At 38.7% G+C, this 14,204-nt stretch overlaps 1 protein-coding gene across 2 annotated transcripts in view; it reads left to right on the top strand.

The window, feature by feature from the left end:
* LOC112160794 (carbohydrate sulfotransferase 8) overlaps positions 1–14,204 on the top strand; it is a 280,529-nt gene that overhangs the window by 49,665 nt on the left and 216,660 nt on the right. For both annotated transcript variants that reach the window (XM_024295602.2, XM_024295603.2), the window contains one exon: positions 7,642–8,371. The gene's annotated coding sequence lies outside the window, so the exon portion shown is untranslated. The remainder of the gene's footprint in view (positions 1–7,641; positions 8,372–14,204) is intronic.

Here is a 14,204-nt window from a genome sequence, read left to right as displayed (position 1 = left end):
CAGGCTAACTTTTTTGACTAATTTAGTTTACTGAGGAATTTTAGGCCATTTAGGAGTTCAGCTAGTAATCAAGAAACGAGCTAGCTTTTTATTTTTGTGGCTAATTTGGCCTCTAATGAAATTTTTTTTTATACTAATGTGGAGTTAAGCTAATATTTTAGCTTACATTTTTGGCTAATTTGTTATTTACTGGTTTTTAAGCTAATTTAGAGTTTAGCTTTTATTTTAGCAACATGCTAACATTTTTGGCTGATTTAATTTACTGAGTAATTTTATGCTAATTTGGAGTTCAGGTAGTTATTAGGTAACGAGCTAGGTTGAAAAATCTAATTTTGAGAAATGCTAGTTTCTTTTTATATTTTTGCTTTTGTACGTGCCAAAAAATAGACATAGTTCATAATTATTAAAAACAAAAAACAAAAAGAAGGTTGTGAATGCAAATAGAATTTCTTAAAGGCTAAAGTAAGACTATGCGGCTCCTTCTAGCTTTTGATCAGTAGAAAACGAGCCCAAATGGCTCTTTTACCGTTAAAGGTTGCTTTATAGTATGGATTTATCGGTTAATCAAGTGCATTGTCCTCCAATTAAAAGATCTAAGGAAACAAATAGATTTCTATGACACAATTCAAATCAGTAGTTATAACTAGAATTCCTTTTTTTAAAGAATCTAAACCATATTTCATTTGTAAGCATAGTAGAACAATGTTTAGTTTTCAGGTGTGCCATCATGTCTTCATTCTTTTCCAGAATTGTAACTCTGTGTTTTCTTTACTTAAAAAATGATTCACAAGGCGAACTCCCAATAAACGCAGGGAGCGCCTTAATCACAGGACGAAAGCCTCGGCCTGTAATACATCAGATGAATATTTAATGTTGATTTTAAACCTGCCTTTCCTGAACTGCAGCAAGCTGCCAGAACGTGTCAGACACTGGGGCCAAATATACAACTGCTGGATGAACAAGGCCACAACTCATCTGCTTGCAATTCTTGGGATGAGACAGGTCATCCTGTGGTCCCTGACACTGACATGAATCCTGCCGATGCAAAATAAAGCCATCCTGTACAACATAGCTCAGGTGGAGAGTTTGGACTTTGAAGATTGGCGGTTAGACCTAAGTGGATGCGGGTTTTCAAATGTATGCCATATATAAAAGATGGTTTAAAGCTCCACATGTCTTGGTTATTTAAGTTTTTCAGATGTGGATGCTATAAAACAGAGACAAACCTTTATGGATTGTTTTTATTTTTTTCCAATAAAAAAAAAAAACATATGGAGTTTGAAGGAAAAAGCTGCATAGCGACAGAAGGAAACACACATACATATTACGGTAAATCTTTTGACATTTTACAATATTACCTACAGTTTTTTTAAGTCTAACTTGATCTTTTTTAAAAGTATTCCCAGTGGAATTATTAGCCAACATTTTTTTTAGGTGTCATTTTCTAAAGCATAGTCTATGCAGATCCTGCCCTCATTTCCCATCATGCCTTTCTTTACGTGCTCACCCGCTAGCTTACAGCCCCAAACACCCCCAAATTAAGATTAGCGGAGCAACAAAAATGCAATCCAGCCATTCAGTTCTGAGCCAGAAGCCAGCTCAGTCAAGGAAAATACAGACGTTGATGAACTTATTTTTTTGCAGGTGGATTTATTTCCGTTTTCATTTATGAAGCACAATATCACAAAACAATTGTCTCACTAGCTTTACACCGGTAATTATACAAAAGTAAAAAGTCATTTTAAAAAAATGTGAACAATAGGTGGTTGCTAAACCAAACAGACTAAGGTAAAATGGTTATTCCTGCCCTTAGACCCTCCTTCCTCGAGGTCCACAGCCAGAATGAGCCAGAAGCGAGGTCCACAGCCAAGAACAGTGTATGAAGTTTAGTGTAGTTTAGCTGATATTTAAGCAACACACTAAATGTTTTTGCCAAATCGGCACGTATTAGGGATTTTTAAGCAATTTTACAACAACTTTTTCAGAAATGTAAGTCAACTTCAGCACTCTTTCATTCTTTAATGACATTTTCAGTCTTTTAGCAAATTTAACATTGTGGAAATAGCTTTTGCCTTTTCAGCAAAAAGCATCGGCATCCTCAGCAACTACTTTCAGCAAAAAGCATTCACACTAGCACAATTCTAACATAATTCTAGTTAGAATTGTGCTACAACAAGGGTCGGCAACCTTTAACAGTAAAAGAGGCATTTGGGGTTGTTTTCTACTGATCAAAACCTAGGAGGAGTCTTACTTTAGCCTTTAGGAAATTTGGATTTGTATTCATGATCTTCCTTTTGTTTTTAATAATTATGAACTATGTCTATTTTTGGCACGAACAAAAGCAAAAATATAAAAAGAAACTAGCATTTCTCAAAATTAGATTTTTTAAACATTTTTACCTTTTACATTTAGTAGAGGCTAAATTAGCCAAAAAGCTAGCTCGTTACCTAATTACTACCTGAACTCCAAATTAGCATAAAATTACTCAGTAAATTAAATCAGCCAAAAATGTTAGCATGTTGCTAAATAAAAGTTAAACTCTAAATTAGCCTAAGAACCAGTAAATAACAAATTAGCCAAAAATGTAAGCTAAAATATTAGCTCAACTCCATATTAGCATAAAAATTTTATTTAGAGGCCAAGTTAGCCGAAAAAAAAAAAAGCTAGCTCGTTGCTCGATTACTAGCTGAACTCCTAAATGGCCTAAAATTCCTCAGTAAGCTAAATTAGTCAAAAAAGTTAACCAGGTTCTAAAATAGAAGCTGAATTCGAAATTATCCCAAAAAAACTTCAGTAGATAACAAAAAGCCAAAAAGTATGTTGATAAATTATTAGCTAAAGCCCAAATTAGCATACAATTCCTCAGTAGACTAAATTAGTCAAAAACATTAGCCTGTTGCTAAAACAGAAGCTAAAATCTAAATTAGCCTATAACCCCAAAAGATAACAAATTAGCCAAAAATGTTAGCATGTTGCTAAAATAGAAGCTAAAATCTAAATTAGCCTAAAACCCCAAAAGATAACAAATTAGCCAAAAATGTTAGCATGTTGCTAAAATAATAGCTAATCTCCATTTTTTTTTTTAATTACCATTTTATTTTTCTTTAGCCAGAGAGTCACCATGGACAGATAAAAGAGCCACATGTGGCTCTGGAGCCGCAGGTTGCAGACCTCTGTGCTACAACATGTTAAAAACTCCATTTCCGTTGTGTCTTTTGGAGTCTTTGCTATGAACTGACACAATGAGAGCGACGTGTGTTTGCTCTCTTTCCACGCCCTCATACTGAAGTGTTCAGCAGGGGACAGGCTGCCCACGCGGTGCTTCTCCCGTCCATTGATCAGCACCTGACTCCAGCTGAAAACACCCTCACTGAAACCGTGGAATGAGCTTCATCTAACAGACGCATTTCTGCTCCACAGATTGTTACATTACTTCAACCCAGAGGGTTTTTTTTCTCCTTCTAACAGCATCTTGTTAAGCTCTGTAATCATCACATAAAGTCTTTGTTGTCTTCATTATAAAATGATACAGCAGCCCCTTTTTTCTCATTAATTACAAGCTGCTTCTGTGAAGTGAGCCAACTACATGGACTTTTGCACAGTAAATAATAAAAAAAACTTGCTCACAAATTCTTTTTTTTCATTTCATTTAGAATACGGCATGAAAACTTAATGCCCTCAATATTTCAAAAAGTCAAATCTTTCGTTCCCGTTTTCCTTTGATAAATCACAGCTCTGCAGTCGCAGAGAGAACACCTTTAAGGCTTGACCTGCTGCATGTGACATCACAGACATTTGTATGTTGTGTTCAGATCAATACCAAAGAATAAAACAGCCCGCTCTGATGAAGAGTCCTGGGTTTATTCTGTCCTGTGTAATTCATTACTCCGTTTCTCGTGGTCGTTCATCAAAATCAATCAAAGGGCAGCGAGGCCGAAAGAGCAACCGAGAGCACCGCAGAGTTCTGCTGCTGCTGAGTCTGTAATAAGTTTGTATAAAATCATACGGGGCAATATTGAACTTTGGGCTACAGATTGTGTCAGAATTCAATGAATCATTCATTGCTGAAGATCTATAGCTTACAAGCCTGTGCCGGATCAAAAATGAATTAAGGCTGAACACGTGGGCTTGCCAAATGTCGGAAAGTCTGTTGGCTGATCCGAAAACAAAGGAAACTGCGAAAACAATCCAGCGCACTGTCTAAGTGAAAGTCTCTGAAGAGAAGGAAAAAAATGAGAATATGAAATGTTTTCTTGTTTTAAGTTACTAAAGAGACATAGCAAAAATAGTAACAATATTCTGCGGGAGCTATATAATAGGCTTCTGTTTGCTCTGGGCAGAATTGAGATCCCAGCACTATTGATTATGAGTAACAGCAGATGCCAGAGTTGGATGAGCAATGAGCAGTGAGAGGATGGAACTGATGAGAGTGCCACAAGGAGGTTGTTTGTCTTTCGGCCAGGGGATTGCGTCAAAACTCACAAGCTTCAAAATCAATCAGCTTCAAGCTGTCCAGCACAATACAGGTTCATTTACGCACATTACACAACCTGACACGTCCTTCCCACATATGTCATCACCTGGTTAGTGTCATTAAAATCCAACGTTGAGCCACTGATGAACTTGTACGGTTAGTAATAGCTTTAAAGGCCCACTCCGATTATCTTTGATTTATTTTAAAGCGTTCCCAGTGATTAGGCTGTTTTTAGGCATTTTATTTCTTTTTAAGTTTTGTTTTTTAGGACATAGTTCCCACAGAGCACCAGGAGATTATGAGAAATTCACCTCTGAGTTGTGGATTAGACTGCTTGCACAGAGTAAGCCTGCCTCCATTTCCCATCATCCCTTTGTTTATATTCTCTCCTGCTAGCTTATGTAAACGGTTCACAATATATAGTATAATTACATAAAATGTTATTCTTTTAATTTTTAATTTATATTTTAATGAATGCTGTATTTTAATTTACACCTGGCAATTGCGTTGCGTGCTAACAGGGTCCTTTGGATTCCGAGTATAAGAAGATGCTCCGCCCTCTCTTCCCTTTTGCTTTATTCTTAATTTGGAGGAGAGTATAGCACATATTTGATTTTAGGGCTAATTTGACTTTGTTTCAATTTAGTTTTGGGCACTGTCTGAGCGCACTGACGCCATATTTTGTTGTAACCAGAAAAAATGGAGACCGTTCAAGAAAATTCCTCCGGCATCATGTGGATTCACAAAAATCACAACACAGGGCAACGACAAAAACGGTTACACTTTCAGCCCCCCACAATCCTAACCGAACAACAAAAACGATCTGTATCAGAGCTATCTAGATCCAGATGCTCGCTCAAATGAGGAAAATTGATCTAAAAACGTTCATGGATCCATTTGTCTGCGGGATGGAGTGGTCCAGGGTGTTTCTGGCCCTCCAACTGGAACACCAACATCACTGCTACAAACCGCTTCCATCTACATTTTTATCTGTTGCAAATTCCCAACAATGGGCCAAATCCAAATTCTCCCCCTATAGGTTTTCCCAACCTCTAGATTTAGCCTTCCAAACAGAGTTCTGGAAAAATAGTGACTAGACATTCAGACGTCACTCCCACTCCATGACGACATCAATAGTCACCAGTCAACTACGTTTGCGCTGAGCTGCTAGCGCTCAGAAATACATGATAAAGTTAGTTTTATACCTTTAAAATGGTCACACAAAAACAGCAAGTCATTACTCACATTTAAATATAAACTTCTGTGCTTCAGACCACACCCACCTGAAGAAATGTACTTCTCCACGGCATAGCACGACGTGGTTCACCCTACGGTTATCTCTTATAAAATCTATTTCGGACAAATGCCTCTACACTTGGAGGCGTAAAGAGAAGCCGTAGAGGTGAGGGAAGAATTAGGATTCGCCCTTTGAATACAGAATACTCAGGTGTTCCAATGTTAAGCTTAATTTTCTTTGTAAATGTCATTCATAACAAGAAAAAGAACATGTTAAAACACAAAAAACGTAGTTTTCATTTGAGTGACTCAATGAAAGATCTAGTAATAATGATACATGATACATTTAGTGGCAAGTTTTATAAGGTAACCCCAACTTGAAACGTCCTTTTTTTAAATAAAATAATCTAAAGCCTTCCAGGGATTTTCTATCCTCATAGGCATCACTGATCACATTTAGCATTTTCTGGTTAAATCTGCAGATATACCACACAGCGAGCTCAGCTCACGGTCCCAGCAGAGACTCGCTGCAGCTGCTGTGCTGATGCTTCTTAGATCTTCGGGACTTGGGCGATGTTTTGCCCCACTTACACGCAGCGGCTTTGTGAAATGAAAAAGACTTTCACAATAAACCCTGTTCAGGCTGCAGTGGATACCAAAGCCTTCCTGTGGGCCTGAATTAGTGTTCTTGGACTAAGACCCAGGGTCCCTGCAGCCAGATCAAGAGCAGAATAGATATTTTGCCGGCTGACACCAGCAGAGGGGGGTGTACTCAAGTCATGAGAAGCAAGTGGCTGTGTCATGTGTGCAGGTCGTGGATCATGTTTAGCCGCCACACCCTATTAAAACAAACTTGTGAAATCACAAGGACGTGCAAACATGTGATATTTGCAAGACGGTTGTTTTCAAGTGCAGCCAAGCGTATAAAAAAATCCCAGAATAGATTTGTCTCAACATGAAATCCTGTTCCTCCAGTCCATCTGATGTAAGACTTCAGTTAACATCAGGCAGCAGGTATGAGCACGCCTGGTATTTTAAGGACTACAGTAGTTTCCCACATAGAGAGCTGCAAACTCCTTTAAGTGATTTAAATAGGCTTTTCTGAAAGCTGTCATTTAGCAAACAAAGCTAACAAACACACTGCTTTAGTCAAGCAAAGTGGATTTTCTCTCCTCCAATATTTAAAAAAAAATTAATAAAAGGGGAGGCTAAAGAAAGCCCTTCTTGGGGGCTTTATGAAATAATCTGAGATGAATTATGCACATCCACTCTCTTTTGATATCCATCCCTTGGGCCTTTTTCTCTTTTCATTAAAGCTTTATTCCCTCCACCTCCAACCCTCAATACATACTTTTTTTTCCCCACTCGTTCCTTATTTTTAGAGAAAATGACGGGGTAAAATCTTTTACTTCAAATCAGTACAAGATTAAATAGCTTATTATGTGTGCATTATGGAGGGATGATGAATGAGCCCTGGCTCAGGGCGACAATATTTCATTCCGGCTTAATTTTGTAAGCCAACATGTTGAGGTGGCACTTTGATCTCATCACAGTGAGAAGATTGACAGGACCTCAAATGACTACTGTAATGCCTAAATCAATTTTATTCTCCACAGCCAAGAGGAGGGATGCTGTCAGAAAAGCCCAGATGACTATAAGATGTGTTTTTCCCCAGAAATACAGCATAACAAGAGTTAAAACTCCAACTTTTCAACCTGTTTGTATTTTTATTACCAATTCCATTAGATTTTTTGCCATTTTTACAGCAATAAAAGCTAAAAATTAATTGAAATGTATCCATAAAAAGCTGAAAATCCTCTTTAGACTTTCAGAGTAGCTATGTTGTCTTCATCCCTGCTTGTAAATCATAAATCATAATTCATAATTAATCAGTGACGTTGGACTCCATCTGTTTTATATCTTTGTTAAAGGGAGTCAGCTGCGCTACGGCAGTGGAATGGAGACTTGCAGCGCGCCATCTTTCCGTCTTTTTGGAAAGATAGAGGGGAAAACACAGTTTGATTAAACAGTGATCTTTTTTCCTGCTCGGAGTTCTCCGGATGGTTGAAGACACTCCTCCTGCCGGCGCGCCGCTCGCCCTGCTCCTGCTCCGCTCCTGTCAGCAGTCGATGCGCAGGGAGGACATTCGCAGCCCCATCTTTATCAGCCAGGCGATCTCCGCGAAGACAAAGACGCCTCTGCAAATCAAGACGCGCTGCAACAGCAGGAGAAGCCGCCCTTAAAGACTCTGCTACTACAGTTGTGCCCGCCTGGAGGAAAAAAAAAAAAAAAAACAGCCACCGGTCCTTGGAGACTCTTTGGAAGGGATGCGCAAAGATGGGAGAGTACGGAGCGAAAGGGGGGATTTTGATTGGCCGCACTTATCCTGAAGGAAGCAGGCGCGGCGAGGCATGTTTGTTCCAGCCAGAGAATTAACGAGTTGACATCAAACTTGACGGAGACGTGCTGTCAGTGCGCGCAGTCGATGCGTTCGCAGCATCAGCCAGTAAACTTGCATCTCCCCAAAGAGGCGGGCGAGCTTTCAGTGGCGCTGAAAACGTTCAGACGGGGCTGATCAACTAGTGCAGAGGAGGGGAAGAGGACGCTCTCACTTCGCCGCCTCTTTCTCAGCTTCATGGTAGATTTGGGAGCCTGTGTCAGGTACGTCCACTGGTCTGCTGACGCGCGCAATGCGATGGAAACAGCTGTTGGAAGAGGTTTTTTTCCCCCCAGAGAACAAGACCACGGGGATGTTGAGCTGTTTTCTTTTGTTAGATGTGCAAGGCTCCTGCTGTCATATTTGAAGTTTGATCTTGAAGATACTTAGAAAGTTTTACTGGTCAAAAAATATCAGTCACTGCACAGATTTTATGCTGATGATGATTTCTTTTATTTCTCAATTGGAATCTTTTAAAGTTTTCTAACTTTTTTACTTGTTTAATTTGTCACCCTTTTTTGATTTATACTAAAGTTGGGAACTGATGGTAAACCTTAGTTTTGCTTCGTTTTTTATGATATATTGAGTAAATAAAGAACCAAAGTGGTACAAAAAAGTTACAAAAGAATGAGAACTTCTTGCTGTACATTTAACTTCTTTTAAACTGTTTACTTCTAAACACTTTGTGATCAAGTTGAGTGAATAATTAGAGGTTCCCATAACTGCTATTAGTATTATTATTATTTAATGCTCTTCCTTTGGCGTCACAGAGGATTCGTGGGCGCACTGGACCATAAAAAATGAAGAAAAGCAGAACAACTTGGCATGTGCTTCTGGACTGTCACTTTTCTTTAATAATAGATGACTTTTGCATCTATAACACAAACATCAATGGTGTGAGAGTTTCTGCGCTGAAGCGTATGGGCTGGGAAATGGCTGCATGAATGAATGTGTGGAAGTGCCATAAGTGGTCAGTGATAATAGTAAAGTGTAGTAGTTGTACATTTCTATTTATACTTCTTGCAGGACTTCCTTAATCAGTTGCGAGAAATCGGGAAAAAGGAAATTATTTACAGTTAAGGTCTAAAATCATTTTAATTAAAATAGACATAAAGTTTTAATAGTTCTATCTGTAATCACAGTGTTTATGTCCAACTGGTATAGATTTATGTTATTTCTAGAGGATGTGTAAGACATTTCTCAATTAAAACTTAACAATCTAAGGATCTAAGTAGTTTTTTATGCAACAAACTCACTCATCTCCTCACCTGTGTGCAGCATTTTGATATTGAGTCGTCATCCAAGGACGTATATGTCATAAACAGAGCCGTAACTGCTAATACGTTTGCTCAGCGGCTTTCGTCAATTACGTTGCCTCTATGCTGTCGGTTAGATGCAGGTGTCATCAAAGCAGAATGAGGCTCCTTTGACGTGGGAAATGCAAGACTCTGTGATTCCACTCAGCCGGGTCACTGGACACAGTAGAGCTTTGACGCGTATGAATTGTATGGCTGGCAGGGAACCAGCAAAGCGGGGACATTGCACTCCAGATGGCCCAGAAAGGCCAAAGGAAGAGTGCTGTCCAAGCCCAGCTGGCAGAGCGGGAAGCTGGTCTGCCGGTGGTGTGTGCTTGTTGTGCAAACGGGATTGTGGGGGGCAGCAGGTACCAGGGAAATGTATAGTGGAAGAATGTGTGCATTTGTGTGTTGAAAGAGTGATTGGCCAGTGAGAGAAAATGAGAGCAAATGATACAGGCGCCTCAGTGTGTGCTCACGCGCATGGAAGTAGTGATAGGAAAAGTGTGGGAGGGAGAAGAAATGAAAGAGGAGATGAAGGAGCCCGCATGTCCGCGTGCTTCTTCCTGCCAGTGTGTGAGCGAGCAGTTGTGTCCTCCCGTGTGTGCTCATGCTGAAGGAGTGACGGCGAAGTAAAAAGAGCTGGAGACACAGAAAATGAAAGAGGGAAAGAAAGAAGAGGCGCATGTGTGTGTCTGTGTGTGGGAGGGAGAGAAAATGAAACTGGAAGAAGCTGGCATGTGTGTGTCTAAGTGCTGGTGTGTGATTGCAAAGAAGGAAATGCTGGGAGAAAAAGACGAGAAAATGAAAACAAAGAATGGGAGGATGAAAAGATAGAGTGTAGGAAACAGAGCGCATGTGGAGAAAGACTCAAAGAAAAAAAGTGTTATCAGGAAAGTTTACTCTAATCCAGGAGTGTCAAACTCACAGGGGGCCAAAATCCAAAACACACCTTAGGTCGCAGGCCGAACAGGATACATATTTATTGAAGACTAAATTTTTAAAACTTTAAAAATATAACTTTTAAACATAATTAGGAACTCGATATATAGCATTAGCCGCGTTAATGCTAATATGAATGCTGTAAGCTGAATTTGGCCACTGAAGAGGCTTGCTGATAGCTGAAGATGCCAAAATTGATAGCTAAAAATGCTGAAACTGATAGCTGAAAACGCTGAAGTTGGTGGCTGAAATCACTGTAGCTAATAGCTGAAAACGCTGAAGCTAATAGCCGGCTAAAATATTAGCTAAATGCCACATTAGGCATTAGGCAAACAAACAAACAAACAAAAAATAACTTAGGTTTGGAAAAACAGCTAGCACGTAGCTGAAAAAATCGCAAAGCTTCAAAATACCCTAAAAAAAAACGTAAAATGAAAAGCTTAAATTAGCCAAAATAGCTAGCATGTAAATATTAGCTAAACTCCAAAATGCCTAAAAATATTTGGAAATTCCAAAATACTCAAAAAAACTTGCAAAAATCTGATTTTTAAAACTTTAAAACATAACTTTTTAACATAATTAATTATGACTAATAAAAAGGCAGGAAAATTATTCCAGAATAAATCAACTTAAACCTTAAATAACTTCTCCATAAAAATATAAGTTGTCAAATTCATACTAGCTAGAAATAAGTGCAATATAACATCAGGCCATTTAAAAAAATGAGATGAAATGATCTGGAGGGGTCAGATATATTACTCATCGGTCCCCCAGGCTTAACTTTAACACGTGCTCTAACCAAATTCTGTTGCTTTTAATATGTTTTTGTAACATTTTTCTCCATTCTGATAGTTTCACTTGCCGAAGAATAGATCCATGAACGTCTTTGTTTTCCTCGTTTGAGCTGGCATCAGAGCTGGATGACTCCAATACTGTTCGCCATTTTTGTCGCACTGATGTTAGGTCGGGTTTGTAAGAGGCTGTAAGCAAGCCAAGAGCGTGAAAGCAAAGGGATGATGGGAAATGAGCACAGGCTTTCGCCACACAAACAGTTCTGCACACAACCCAGAGGAAAATTTTCCTGCAGAAAATTTTTCCTGGAAAACAACACAGATTTTTAGATTCGGCTAACAACGGAAAAAAAAATGATAAAAGATGTCTGGGAATGCTTTGAAAATAGATCAAAAGATGATCAGAGAAGGACTTTATGGTGAAATAGTGTCCCTCCCTCACAATCAGCAGGCTCTGATGTCTGACATTGATCAGCTGGTCTTTACACGCTTGTGCAAGAACCATATGAGTGGCGTCAGTCCGCTGGAGCACAATGCTTCAGGCAGGTGACCTCCTGTTGTGGGGTCCTAATCTGATATTCAGTTCTTGCTCTGATTGGGATGACATGTTGCACGTGGGAGGCTTTTTTCGCCCTGCCTGTTACATCTTTGAGGCATGGCAGTCTCTTTTTAAAGCAAAGCCACCTGAGAGCGCCTCAGAACACATGACGACAGAGACTTCACAGAGAAAACTCTGTCTCACCGTTTCCATTTGGGAAGTCGCTTGAGAGCAACAGGGAAAGCATGCTCTTTTCATTTTGCCACATCTGCTCTGTGATGGAATGGAATATGATCTGCACTTTGATCACAATGAATTATTCCTATCCCCAGCTATAAATATGGTCCGCCGTAGTCTCTCCCCCACTCTTTAACTAGGAATCTGTGCTTGCCTCTGAGTAGCTCTCTCCATGACTGTTTCACTGCGGGTGTGCTGCAGCTCTGGTTTTCTTCCTCACAGTGTGAGAGAACCAGCACCCCCCCATCCACCCCGCCTCAGTGAAAATCCTAAATCCAATTGAGTAATTGCGCAATTTTGGCAGAAAGTTCACTTTAACAAATTACAAAGAAGCTTTGTTGGAGCTGCTGTCAGTTCACCAGTAGTACTTTTGGGAACTGAAAAAAAAAAAAAACTGCTCAAAAACATTTTTCTGTCTAAGAATTTCAGACTTTCTTTGTGTGTATGAATACTACTCTGAAAATACACACTCTTTACCCTGGAGCACATGTAATCAAATTGTATAATTTGATGTGATCACAATGTAACATTGAAAAGAAAGTGCTCTGTGCTTCAGCTCCAAGGTTTTACACAATTAAAAAAGTTTTTCTTTTTAATAAAAGGAAGAAAAATATTTTAAGATAAAGCAACTTTGTTTCTGTTTGTCAGAAACTAAGCTTAGACACAAAAATGCTAAACTTAAAGTCTCCCTCTGATCATCTTTTGATCTATTTCAAAAGAATTCCCAGTAATCTTTTAATTATGATTATCCTGTCCTAGTCAAAAAAATGAAAAAAAAATCTACCTGTGTCATTTTCTAGGACATAGTTTCTGCAGAACAGCGGTAATTCACCTTTGAGATGTGTGCGGGACTGTTAGTGTGAAGCAACCCCGCCCCCACTCCCCATCATCCATCTGTTTACTCGTTCTTACTTGCTCACAACCTCTCAGAATCCAAAGATACTGTAACATTACCGGTGTAACAAAAATTGTGAGAAACATCAGAGCTATCCATTTTTTTAGGCCAAATGCCAGCTAAGATGAAGAAAACGAAGACTTTTGTAGATCTAGTCATCTACAAGTGGATGCATCGGAATGGAACAGAGCAGGAGCTTGTGGCGCGCCGATTGTAGAATTTATGGAACAGCTACAAGCATTTTTTCATCTGCTCCTCATTCATTGTGACTTAAACAAAGGAATATTTAGAAATGCAATTTTAAGCTTAAAAAGCTTAAGTTTTTATATATGATCTCCATGATCAGAAAAATGCCAAAAGAACACAATAAAAACACTAAAAACACATTTTTTACTCTAGTGGTTCTTTAGAGTTTGGAGCTGGTAGAAGTAGGAGTGTAATAAAAATGTTGTTTTTATTTATAATTAATTGATTTTCATGTAGAAGATGGGGTATCAACTTTAAAGAAAGCTATGGATTTTCCTTATGTGGCATTTCTTGTGGGAAACTGCAGTCGGAAAATGAAATGTTAATGATTTTATTCATGCTTTTTCTTCCTATTCTTAGATCAAACAACCAGTTTGTTAAAGCTGTTTTTCATGGTCAGACACAAATGCTTTTCAAATGGAAATTGGAAAACTGAATCAGGTTGGATCAAAACATAAATACAATCAGGATCCTTGGAATCTTAACAGAATCCTTTATAGAATCGGTCAGGGATACCGAGCGCCAGAAAGTAGAGTAGTCGTTTCTTTCATCAGCATGTTTTCAGACATGAGAAAAGTCTGGCTCACTTTATCGTACAACTATGTTTTATACATATTTTATACATTTATGACATCCCCATTTAAGGTATCAGAAAAAACATTGATTTTAGTTAATTTCTCTTTTTGTAGCAGTAATATAATCTTTTTTATTACCTTTATTTTGGTTTTCAGATTACTGTGCTGTATCATGTAGCGTAAGGTTTTTTTTTTCTAGCTCTAGTGGAAGAAAATATGAACAAGCCCATATCATCAGCAAACAATTTATACCCATTTATCTCCATGAAAGAGAAGCCGAGATCTTGAGTCACAGTTTTGTGGCTTCTGTGTTCAACCCACAATAAGCAGCTTTCCACTTTAAAAACTGGTGATATTGTGATGCACTATACTTAGAACTTCAGGTGCTAGTACCTAATGGATTTTATTTCTCAAAGTAATGGGCCTTAGCTTGCAGTGCCTTATATGTCTTAAAATTTCAGTTAAATCTCCTTGGTTTTAATTGTACATTTGGATCTGTGTACATGTAGACGTTGAAAAAATAGTATTTAGACTGATC

Source organism: Oryzias melastigma, linkage group LG3 (genome assembly GCF_002922805.2).
Source record: "Oryzias melastigma strain HK-1 linkage group LG3, ASM292280v2, whole genome shotgun sequence".
In the NCBI taxonomy this organism is placed as follows: Eukaryota; Metazoa; Chordata; class Actinopteri; order Beloniformes; family Adrianichthyidae; genus Oryzias; species Oryzias melastigma.
Note: the sequence above shows the minus strand (reverse complement) of the source record. Positions and strands in the feature narration are given on the sequence as shown.